We start from the raw sequence: 13,736 nt of genomic DNA on the forward strand, positions 1-13,736 counted from the left end.
TACCAGCCGCGTATATGCTCAACTCGAGCATCAAGGGTCAGTAAGTGACGACGTGACTTGTTATATATATAAAAAATTTTAGGATTTTTTTTTAAAAAAAATCTAAAATAATGAAAATTCGGGGTGTTACAAAAACATTTGAGAGGAAGAAAGATGAGAGAAAGGTAGAAAGGAAAGGGAAGAAGAGGATGAGGAAGTTGTAGATTCAATTGAGCCAACTCGGCTAGTTGAACTGTTGACATACCCTAATCGACTAATCTCAATGCTGAGCAAGGTTTCCTTTAAGCCATCTCCAAGTTAATACATTAGTTAATCCTTACCCGTTAATGAATGTTGTAGTAGAACACTCATATCACATCTTTATCATGTGATTCGCTGAGTCAACTCAGCGAGTCGGTGGCCCGTTCAACCAAATTCTCGTCCATAAGGACGGAGAATCCGAGCATAATGGATGGGTAATCATCTGATGTTGTATCATTTAGATGTTTTGTTGATACATGTCAAGGGAACCTAACGAGTCACGAGAAATACGATTGATTTAACCCATGTTGAAATTAAACCAAACTGTAGTCCAACGTCTACCTCTATTTATCTCACACTTAGATTAGGTAGGTGATCAGTTCTAATTATTTATCTCACACTTAGATCAGGTAGGTTAATCCTGATTATTTATCTCACACTTAGATCAGGTAGGTCAATCCTGATTATTTATCTCACACTTAGATCAGGTAGGTGATCAGTCCTGATTATTTATCTCACACTTAGATCAGGCAGGTGATCAATCTTGATTGAAAATTTTATAATTTGTATTGCATATAAACTTAAACAGTTGTGGTGATTTCATTCAGATATAAATTCAGATTTTGCCTATGGATGTATGTGTAGATTCTACATTTTAAATATGGCTTTATTGTTCTGAAATTGTAAACATGGATATTTCAAATTTAAGTATGCTCGATAAAATCCTCAAACTTGAACGCATTGTTACATGGTCGTATGAATGTAGTTAGAGTTGATTAAAACCACAAATTATTGGACCAATTATTCAATGATTGTCAGTGGGATGCGACACATGTTATATATTCAGTTTTATGAAAGGACTTGATGATTTGATTTGGTTGCTTTGCCGGGGTTATTTTCGAATGGATCAGCACAATATGAGTGATCTGCCCCGGGTCATTCCTGAAAGGATCAGCACGAGCGCTATGACCCGGGTGATTCCCTAAAAGATATGCACACACGGGCACTCTGTCATGGGCTTTTATTTCTAAAAGTCGTACATCAATACTCTATCAAGGGTCATACCCTAAAAGGATCAACACTGGTAATCTATCATGGGTCATCACCTCAAAAGATCATCACACATGAGTAATTTGTCCAGTTTTACGTTTGATTATTCCCAAGAGAGTTGATATAGATCAAATTGTTCATACATGCTCATGAATGACAAGATGGTTATGTGAAACGATAATTTTGATAAGTGTATTATTTTATGAGATATGTTTGTGAAACTTTCAACTTGAGATTGATGTGATCATATTGAGTTGTCAAACTCATGTTATTTTAACACGAGGTCTGGGGTTCGAGTACCCATAGGTGGTGAAATCCCACTGCGTCGTAAGTGCGGGTGTGTGTGTGTGCGTGAGCAGCTGTGGGGTACGTATGTAAAAAAAAAAAAAAAAAAAAACTCATGGTGTTTTATCCATTTCAGCCTCACTGCTATTTTTTTTTTCCCATGTTTTTGGACTAGTAACAATTTAGTTACATTTGTAATAAGGATCCATGGCTCCTGGATTATATTTTCTTTATATTTAACATTGGTTTAATGTTGAGGATTGATAATTTCGAAGTATATTTATCATTTGTTATTAATGCATATTGGAATTAAGATATGTGGTATGTAATGGAATGTAAATGAATGTGGAATGTAATGATATACTCTTATAATGAAACGGAACCATTTCAGTTCACGGGTCTACGATTCGAGCCCCAAATTGTATTATTTGAGCACCAAAATTTCAGGGTGTAACAATTTTTATGCAAAAGTGACGATGGTATATCTCTAATTCTAACCATATTCTTCAACTTTACTGACTTCTTATTTTTTGGACTATTTTCCCTAGCGTTGGCCTCCTGAGTCAGGCAAGGCCTCAACAACAGCCAAGAATCTTCGAAGTCTTCGCAGAAGGGGACCCTTGATCCCAACGGATCTGTTTCTCACCGATCCTCTTTGTCTCTCTATCCTTGGGCTTCCCGGAATGGCAGCTGCGATGCTGGATTTACAGATTCAGACCGTTGGCTTGTGGTGAGTCGACTGTGTGACACATCCTTACTTTGAGATTTTGATGTTTGGGAAGTTGAGATAGAATCTTGGATAGGTATAAAACAATCCAAGTGGTCGTCAGCTTATTATAGGCAGACGGTCCACTTTACACCATTTTGTTTGTCAAAATAGGTTCCTTGGTACTTGTTAGAACAAAAAATCGAAGGGTCATGACATCACCATCAGCTCATGGTGAACTAACTGTTTCATTTCATCGATTGGGTCTATTGGTTGTTTTGGAGAGATGTCAAGGGCTCTTAATACATGACAAGTTTGGATCAGATTTGCCATACTTTACCAGTATAAAATGGGTTTTCTAGGGAGTATGAATGATCGGCCAGGATTTGAATAGTCAGGTTCTGAATTTGCCCATCATCAAAATTCAGTCTAAGTTAAGAGTAATTTAGTCTTGTTTTGGGTGGGGTTTCTACAATAGCACAAGGCTAATAGTGTATCATTTCCCTTGACTCTGTTAGTTAATTGACACAGGCAGACTATTATTAACTATACACGTGCTAAGGTTTCGTTTGATGAACTAAAAAATAAACTCTAAAAATTAATTGAAATTTTTTAACTAAAAATCCTTCACAAATGGCGAGTTTCAAAAACATACCACCAGCCTTCATATTTGCATAAACATGCATCCTTACCTGCTAATGAGGATAAAATGGCATATTTACCCTTATTTTTGAAACGAGATGGAAACAGGCACACATGTGAGATCTACTCCATCCATTGAGTTAGCTAGTCTGCCTGGTGCATGTTTTTCCAAAATAAAAATATCTTTCAATTATCTTATAGGATCCAATATTGAATGGAAAAATAAAGTTTTTCAGAGCTGTACATTTGTTTTATAAATTATAGTCCTTTTGACAAGTGGATCAACCTAATTCTTGCTATAGAATTAAGATAATGATGTTGTTTGCGTGGATGGATTAGATCTCAGACCTATCATGCCACGTTGGGATATGATCATGTGACGTGTGCATCGATGGCCCCACATGCTTTAGATATTAAACAATTGTTATCTTTAAATCGAGAAGATTTGGGTCTATACTAATGGATCTACCATCCAAATTACCATATTTTCGGTATACATGGTGAGGCATATGATATAAACGGTTGGGATCATCAGCCAATGAGCTCCATATTCAGACAATGCAGCGGGTAAGCAGACATATATCATACCACAGGAAACAGTGGGATAATGGTTTCCGCTGTTAAAACCTTGTTACGCCCCACAGTGATGTTTATTTTTCATCCAATCTATTTATAAGATCATACAGACATGATGAAGGGAAAACAAAATATAAGCTTGATCCCGATAAATTTTCAACGGTAGAAGTTCAATTCAACTATGTTCTGTGGTGTGGTCCATTTGAACATTATATATCTTTCATTTTTGAAATCAAGCATTTTAGTAAAATGGATGAACAAAGTGGATAAAATACATAAATAATGGTGAGCCTCACAGAGTTTATTCAGTATGCTAACTCACCAGACAATCCACTTGCATTTAAACCTTTCTAGCTCTACCACAATGTTTACGTGCAAGTGCAACCCAAACTATTCCTAAAGCAGCCCAACCTTCGTAATGTTGTTCCTACTACTATTTATCAAATTAACAAAATTATTAGCCTGGTCCAAAGCTTTTATTGCCCCCACCAAACTTTCAATGTTGGATGTACAATCTCCACTGATTTCTTTTGTGCGGCCATGTAAGCACTAGATCACCTGCTTCATTTTAGGGGTCAGGCCTTAAAATGATCCGGTAAATGGGATTGACGGCGTAAATTTTTTAGAAACACCATGGTGGCCGGCCCCACCTAGCTTATGACCCAAGGACACTACGTGCAGAGCAAAATAGGTGCAACCTTGGCCTCACCAAACATGGTGCGCGCGGCTCTGATAATGGGCCCCACCTTGATGCATGTATTACATATCCACGCCGTCCGATCTTTTGATAAGGTTATGGAGACCTAAATGAAGGGAAAAATAAATATTAGATTGATCCAAAATTTTTATAGCCTACAAGACGTTTTTAATGGTCAATCGCTGTTTTTAACGGTCAATCGCTGCTATTTACTGTGTTTTTCTCCACCTCAATTTGATTTTGCTTCAATTTTGGCCCATTTCATAAAATGATCTGGAAAAAATGAATGAACGGTGTGGATATACAATACTGACATCAAGGTGGGAACCACGGTCACGGCAGCACCATGTTGGGTGAGACCAAGCCGCTCCTAGTCCCAAGTCGGATTGCCTACTGAGTTACTCAGTTCGCTCCTATTGTACTCAGTTGGACCCACCTTGAATGTATGTAGTCTATCTATGCTGTCCATCAGTTTTTCTGTTTAGTCTACGTGGTTGAGCCTAAAATTGAAGCATATCCAGAGATCAAGTGAATCATACCACAGGAAAGAGTCCACCATTGAAACCTTGCAAGGCACCACAGTGATGTTTATTTGTCATCCAACCTGTTCATAAGATCATACAGACATGGATGAAGGGAAAATACAAATATAAGCTTGATCCAAAACTTATGTGGCCCCCAAGAATTTTTCAACAATAGACATACAATTCAATTGTTTCCTGAGGTGTGGTCCATTTTAACATTCTATATACTTCATTTTTGGGTTCAGGCCCAAAAATTCTTCTTTTTTGGGTTCAGGCCCAAAAATTATCTTCCAAAAGAGTATACTAGATAAATAAATCATGGTGGACCTCATAGAGTTTACTCGCTGTGCTAAGCTTAGTGAGTTACTCACTGCGCAGTTCGCTTCCAGTCTACCCTCATGTCGGAAGCCGATTGCCTACTGAGTAACTCAGTACCCTGAGCGTACCGAGGAAACTCTCCAGGGCACAGTAATCCATGCATTTTATCAATTTTGTCAATTTATTTTACCGAATAATTTTACGGCCTTATCCAAAAAATAAGCATATAAAAATCTCAAGTGAGCCACCACAATGAAAACAATGTGTCGAAAAGTTCTCGATCCTACGGAAGTTTTAAATTAAGCTGATATTTGTGTTTTCACTTCATCCATGTTGTTAATCTTATGAATAGGTTGGATGACAAATAAACATCACAGGAGGCCTTAGAAAAGTTTCAATGGTGAAAATTAATACTTCCATTGTTTAATGTGGTATGGTCCACTTGAGCATTGGTTGTGTTTCAATTTTGGGATCTGTGAATGCCTCTTCCCCACTCACGGGCACAAGCGTGGCTGTGCCCTCACTTTATTGGCTTTCGTATTGATTTTTGCTACTGTGGGCGATGTGCTATTGGCTCAGGTGTAAAAATGCATTTATTTTGGAGTCACCATTACCCAAATGAAGCATAAAATATACGGCCGGCTAGGAACCATAGAATCGCTTTAGAGCTGGAGAATCTCACGATTTCTCGACTCAAGTGACTCTCGTAGTTGGTTTGTGGCCGTAGATTCCGAGTAATGGTTTCGGTGACGGAAAAGGAAGGGTTTAAGCACCCTTTTTTGCTCGCACAATGTGCGGTCTCTACTTCACAAGATTTACAATTTGAGGGATTTAATAAAATTTTGACAATTTATATTTGGTCATACTTCGCATAACCCAGGTGGCCGGGCAGGTAGAGATAAGAAAAAAAAGTTATCTAATCTTACATTACAGAGCCAAGTGGTCCTGGATAGGTAAATAAAGTAAAAGCAGTGAATAAGATAAAATGCTAACTAGCCTTACTTCACAGGATTTAAGATCCTGGGCAGACAAATAAAGTGAAAAATGGAAGATGGAGAATAATGCAAAATAAAATGCATGTAAAAGTAATTAATGCAATTAAAATGTATGGAGTGAAATGTAAATTAAATAAAAATGGATAAATTCTTAGCCTTTTTGACTCCTTTGATACCCATTTTTGTTTTTTGTGTTGGGCAATATGTTGGCATGATGAAAATCTTTAAGGTACTTTGGGTAGCACCTCTAGACAAACTCTAACCCTCAGATTCTCTCTGTATTTTTCTATCTCCGTTCTACTCTTTATTTTCTCTCATACTCTCTGTTTCTCTCTGTCGGCTTAAGTTCTCTGCCTTAGCTTATCCTCTCTGTTTTGATTTAGCCTTTGTCTCTCCTGTGTGACCCGGGTGCCTTATATAGGCATCGACTGCTGTTGCGGACGACCCATTGTTTGGGGTCATGTTATGGGCGCCCGCACTGAATTATGGGTACCCACACTGACTTGTGGGCCATATCAGAGACGTTTGAATGTGTGTGTGTGTGTGTGTGTATTAAAAGTAATTATTACTTTTTGTCTTTTTTTTTTTTCCTTCAAATGTTCAACCGCTCATATATTCTTTGTTACTTCTCTGTTTTTGGTAATTATCTTATTAGAAATATAATCAGGTAAGTTTTGTAACAAGACTAAAACCACTTCAATCAGACCTTATTTGATGTGTCGAAAATACGTCCATCCAATATACGAAATTAGTTATTTGTAATTTGACCAATGGTCTGCCTTTTATAATATTATGATCATTGGAACATCGTCTAATAAGCTTTTCATTGCAATTGAAATCATCTCAATCGAATCTCGTTTGATTAGTTTAAAGTGTGACCAAAGTTTTTCGATTTTAGTCAATTGGCAATGCATGGTTTTGATAAACAGGCCAAATCTTCCTCATCATGACTTGGATTTGATGAAACTTAAATTTGTTATGAAAATCATTTAACCACCTTTCCAATGAATTATAAATCATCTTGATCGGTCAGGATTTGCCTCACATAATACCATGGTCATTTTATATATCAGGATGACTACACTTTTCCTTAATTTTAAAGATATAAAATTTTAACATCAACACAACGTTATCCGGAATGACTGAAAAATTTTAACATCAACACAACGTTATCCGGAATGACTGAATGATATAGAGAGTGACCTATGGGTAGAGAATATTCGTTTTATCTATTTTTGCATGTTGGTTGCGTGATACAGAGAGTTTCAGAGGTTTTGGAGTTTGGACGTTCAGCCGTGATCGAATCACTACTGGACTTGGTGTCAGTAAATCCGGTCCGTTGGTTATTTTTGGTGCGTGCCGGGTATGCTTCTAGCGTGATCTGTTTGGCTTTTCAATGATTTCCAAATCAGTATGAGACAATTAATTAAAATCTTGAAGCTTAAAGAATGACGTGTCCTTATTTTAAATGGGGTGTTTATGTGATCAACCCATAAAATAATTGAAAAAATGGATGGAAGGTGTGGATAAACTAGGTGAATTCAAAGTGGTCTGTTCACGCAGTATGATAAGAGCTTATTGTTGGTGATGTGACATTTAATTGACTCCACCGCAGGTGAGGCGTGGTGGTGTTTGTGAGATATCCACCCCCATCTATTCGTTTTTGGCAGCTCATGGTAAGAAAGATAAAATAAAATCAAGCAGATATAAAGTTCTAATTGGAGCACGCGACCGAAAATTATGGATAAAATCTATCTACCATTTAAACCGTTGTGGCTCCAACGTAATGTTTATATGCAATCCAATCCATTCATAAAGCAGCTCAACTTTGGTAATGTTATTCCCACTGGGATGAACCGAAATAACAAAATCCTTAATTTGATCCAAAGCTTTTGTGACCCCACAAATCTTTCAATGGTAGCTGTATGATTTCCACTGTTTCCTTTCATGTGACCCACATGAGCACTGAATCTACCTCATTTTAGGGGGTATGCCTAAAAATTATCAGGTTAAAAAGATGGACGGCATGATTTGTTTTTGCAAACACCATGGTGGGCCTCACCTAGCTTCCGACCCAAGTACACTGCGTGGGGAGCCCGGTAGGTGCCACTATGGCCTCACACTGAGTAAACTCTGTGAGGTCCACATGATCTATTTCTCCGTCCATCCATTTTAAAAGATAATTTTAGGGCCTGAAACCAAAAATGAAGTATATGGAATGTTAAAATGGACTACACCACAGGAAATAGTTGATGTTGAAAAATTCTTGGAGGCCACGTAAGTTTTGAATCAAGCTTATACTTGTGTTTTCCCTTCATCCATGTCTGTATGATCTAATGAACAGGTTGGATGACAAATAAACAGCACTGTGGGGCCTAGAAAGGTTTCAACGGTGGGAATTATTATCTCCACTCTTTCCTGTGGCATGATCCACTTGATCTTTGGATATGCTTCAATTTTGGGTTCAACTCCTTAAATTAGATGGAAAAACAGATGAACGGCATAGATAGACCACATACATTCAAGGTGGCCCCAACTGCGTTTACTCAGTACGATGAGAGCCTACTGAGTAACTCAGTACGCAATCCGATTTCTCACAAAACATAGTGCAGCCTTGTCAGTGGGGCCACCTTGATGCATGCATTGCATATCCACGCCATCCAACCTTTACGCCATCCAACCTTTTGGTAAGGTCTCCTAGACCTGGATGAAGGGAAACAAATATTAGGTTGATCTAAAAAAATTGTGGCCTACAAAAAGTTTTTAACGGTCAATCACCTTGGTTTCTTGTGCTTTAGTCCACATGAGATTTTGATCTATTTTATTTTTAGGCCTATGCCCCAAAATGACGACCGTGTGGACATACAACACGTGCATCAAGGTGAGCCCCATGGTCAGGGGAGCAGCACTGTGTTGAGTGAGACGACCCAGCCGCACCTAATCCTCTCTCCCCTCCAGCAAGCGATCTACTGGAAATGTGACACTTACATGACCTGACTGACCCTGCCGCAGGTGGGGCCCAATTTTATGTTTGTGAGAAATCCACCCCATCCATCCATTTTGGCAGCTCATGTTAAACCAATATACCAACAATTATGTGTATCTGAAGCTCAAGTGGGCCACACCACGTAAATAGGGGCTTTATATTGTTCAAAACTTCATGGGCTCCACCATAATATTTACATGCATGCAATCCAAACCATTCATAGAGCAGACCAATTGTTCCTAAGGTCATTCCCATTGTGATGAACCAAAAGAACAAAAATATTGGCATGATCCAAAGCTTTTATGGCCCCATGAATATTTTAATGGTGGGTGCACAATCTCCATTGTTTTCTCATGTGGCTCGCTTGATCTTTGGATCTGTCTCATTTTTTAAGGTCATGCCATAAAATGAGCCAGCAAAATATATGAATGGAATAGATTTCTCACAAACATCGTTGGTGGACCCTAACTAGCTTTAGACCACTATACACAAAAGCCTCTCTCTAAACTGGTTTAGTTTTAAATAAAGGAAATTTTAGCCTCTTAAATTTTTTTAAATATTTCGAAAGCAGAAATATTTTCGAAAATAGACCAAAATGTAAATGGATTTTTTATGAAAATTGACTCTTTATTAAACATGTACATGTGACGTATATACGCACTGTAACTCGAATGTTCCAAATACAGTACTAGTGCCGCACCATAGATAGGACAAACACACAAAAATATACTGATATGTGGAGATTCTATCTTCTACTCAACGGACATATGTTTTGTTGAATCTGAACAGTGAATATTTTGACCGATCCATCAGTTATATCATCCATCCCTTCTCATTCATGCTATGGGACCCATCTCCAGCGTAACCATGATTTGGACGGTATTAAGGGTAATGCTTGCTCCTGACGAATTTACCGACCTTACTTTTATTTGGGTCCGCACATCGGCCCACACCTTCTAATCCGTCCAATTACTTCCTACCGAGTGGTACAGCCTTATTGATGGTATTGCATGGTGGAGCCCACCCGATGAGTGATGCAGGGAGGGACGTGATGAGCTCGATCACCATCTTTCTTAGGAAATAACTACTCCGAATCTATAAAGTTTTCTGGACCCTGGATAGAGCTTTCTTGAATGCACCAAGAGTAAAAACAGGAGTTATTCCTAAGAAGGTCCTTAGTCTTGCTCGGGTGGTAGACACTCGGGAGTTTCAACTCCCGATCAAGGGTTCGAGTACCCATAGGTGGTGAAATTCCACTAGCGTGAGTGTGTGGGGTGTGTGTGCATGTGTAAAATAGAATTTTAAAAAAAGAAAAAAAGAAGAAGGAATAATTCTTAATAAATTTAAAATAATTTGATTGAATAATTTCTAATAAATTTAAAATAATTTGATTGATGATAAAAAAAAAATAATGAAATTATAACCTTTTTAAACAATGAGCTCAATCTAGAATGAAATCTTAGGCCTAAACTCTAACTCGAATACCTTGAAAATATGATTTCCTATAAATATTAAACTTACTAGTAATACAAGGCATCCATTCCTAAATTTCTACTGGGCTTTATGTTTTTTGCCAGAAATGGTAAGTGTCCAATTTGTCCCAATCGTATTATTCTCTTAACTTTTATAAGCCCTCTTAATGTTGTGCACGAACTTTACAACTCAAAGCATAAAAAATTGTATTCGATCTGATGGAATCTTATAAATCCAGCGTGGGCAATCCTGCATAACAGGTTAGTTGGATTAAGGAGCTACTCCTGCTCCAAAATCATATATAATATGTCGAAAAACTTATCTCAATTTATGAAATACAACTGATTTAAGGTCCCGACATTCCCGGTTGTTTCCGAGGCGTTAATCTTTGCCATGAAAGTGTTTGTTGAGGATTTGTGTTGTGGAATCACACAGATCTAGATCTAAGATAGCAATCCAAGAGCTATAAGGAATTACAAAAGAACACAAATATTTAACATGAAAAATCCTATTCGGAAAAAAACCGCGGCACAAAGCGACAGAATTCCACTATGAAAGTATAAATTACAAAGAGAGAAGACTTAACTGATTCGAACAAACTCGAATCTTACCATTGCTACACCCTTTAAAAATTCAAAAACCTTTTTAGGAATCATTAGAAAACTTTTAGAAAGCTTTAGAATACTTTATAATAGTCTTATGGACCCCTATTTATAGTTTATGAACTCCACTTACGCATCTAGTTTGAAAATTTTCAAAAACTGCATCAAATTTACGCAGTTTGTGCGTGGGCTGCGTAACTCTCGATTAGTTGAGCCAGAGCTTCGACTGGTCGAAGGGGTCCTTCAACCAGTTGAGTCTGACCCTCGACTGGTCAAACGTAATACAATGCATGTTGGACTTTGAGTCGAGTGGACCCTCAACAGGTCGACCAGCAGGACAGAAGATTTTAAGGCATTTGTTTTTACAGTAGTGTCAACTATACATGAGTGAGTGTGCTCTAGGTGAGTTTGAGAAAACGCCAGCTCAGTCATGCGGTGACCTGGAAGGGCCTGCTGTTACGATAAGAATAAAAATGGCAAGAGGCTTGCAAGAGCCGCATATGACGAACGTTGCATAAACGACAAATGAAGGGAGGCAGTTGCGAGAGTGCATGACTCATGCTATCTGGCGGGTGGTTGCGTCCGGCGCTTAACCTCTACGTAGTAAAGGTCGTCAGCTCTAGCCCAAACTCCCTCCTCCTGTGAGATTCTCGCCATATATGATATATGGCACTTTGATACTCCGGCAGAGCGTTATGGTTGATATGCTGGCACCTAGTGCGTGCTAAAAACTAGCCAAAATAAACTGTCAAAATTATAGTACTCAGTGTAGACGTACGATAAACCAAAATTAAATTTATTTTATCATCTGACTACCAATTGGTGGACATTTTATTGGACGGTTAAAAATGAAAAACATCCAACAGTCCGTTTCCACAAACAAGTGTCCACGAATCAGAGGTTATGATTGATTGTAACTTGGATACATGAATCTAATCGGTCTTATTTGAGTAAATGTACGGCACGTTTACAATTTTTGAGTGCTTGTGTATCAAGCCTCGTACGCAGCCTGAGTATCATATGACCTTAAAAAAATAAATACTCTCCCAGATTATAGTTGATACGCAGTCATCAGAGCATCGTACACGTGACATGCACATAACTTAAACCGTGGATCATTAACCATCAGTTACATTGATTCGGATTTTAATCGTATGATTGATGGACATTTAATAAATGGTTGAAAAGAAAATTACTCAATGTCCATTAGCTTTTATCGTTGGACAATCGATCCTGTTTTGAGATAACGGCCTAGATATAGTGGTTTAATAAATTTAGACGGTTGATGAATGCCATCATGATTCCTGAGTATCAACCATCCTGCTGCCAGAGTATAAAATAGCATGTTCCATGCCTCTCTCATCTCGTCAAAACGATAAAAAAGAATTCAAGGAAACACGGATGCCATTTGTAACGGAAACAGGATAGTCGCTTCTTAGATTCTCCGTTGGATGTATTAAAACGGTACGATATCTGGTTATAGCTCGATCGACGTTGCCGTGATGGTTAATCGCCGTAGTAACTCATCCACGTGGCATGCACGTGTGATCGATCCAGACGGTTCAAATATTAGGGCCCTTATGGATCGATCATTGCCAGAAATTAAACTACATGACCAAAACGATCTAAAACTCCACATGGTCAAGATCGCCCAATAAGTGAAATATTTCTGGATTGCCGGCCTGTCAGGATTACCGAACATGAATGCCACGTGTACGGTGGATGAGTCACCCGGCGGCCGGCATTTTACAAATAGTGGTCAGCTGGCACATTTTACTCTTTTGCAACTGAAGAAGAGGAACGCGGATTGCGTCCTGCCCCCGACTGTCTCGGGCTGGGAATGGGCAGGAGCTTTGAGTGGCCACGGTGAAGTATGGGTCTTATCCACACCATCCATCCATTTGTTCGTATCATTTTCGATTACAATTTAAAAAATGAGGCAGATCCCAGACTCAAGTCGACCACACCACAAGAAGAAGCGGTGATAATGATTCTCACCGTTGAAAATTTTATATGGCCCACCATGATGTTTTTTTTCCATCTAACCTATTCATGAAGTTACATACACCTGGATGAAGATAAAACACAAATATCAGCTCCATCCAAAACTTCTGTGGCACTCAAGCAGTTTTCAATGGTAAAAGTTTAATCCTTATTGTATAGTCCACTTGAGCCTTTGATCTGCCTTATTTTTAGGCTTATACACTAAAATGACACGAAAAAAAAAAATAATGAATGGTGTGCATAAGACCCATGCATCACGGTGGCCACTCAAAGTTCCCGCCCGTTCCCAGCTGGAGACGGGCGGGGGTGGGACGCGGAGAACTCATGGCTGGCACCACAACTTGCAGTACCAGTTTCATGTTTCCCGCCAATTCATCACTTGTTTAGGAAATCCATACCGTGGAAACGATTGGCCCAACCATGATAATCGTCTTTAATAAAATCAGACGGTTCTCTGACTAGGTGTACGGCAATTGAATGTTGAATCAAACAGTATGCTGTCCATTGATTCCAACGGGATGGCCCACCTGATTGCCGACCAGGGAAACGGATTGGCTACTCCCCCTGCCACCAGCTCCGTGGCTTGTGGTCGGTGCTCTGTGGGCCCGCCATGATATATGTATTTCATCCATTCCATT

The sequence above is a fragment of the Magnolia sinica genome, chromosome 4 (genome assembly GCF_029962835.1).
Source record: "Magnolia sinica isolate HGM2019 chromosome 4, MsV1, whole genome shotgun sequence".
Taxonomy (NCBI): domain Eukaryota; kingdom Viridiplantae; phylum Streptophyta; class Magnoliopsida; order Magnoliales; family Magnoliaceae; genus Magnolia; species Magnolia sinica.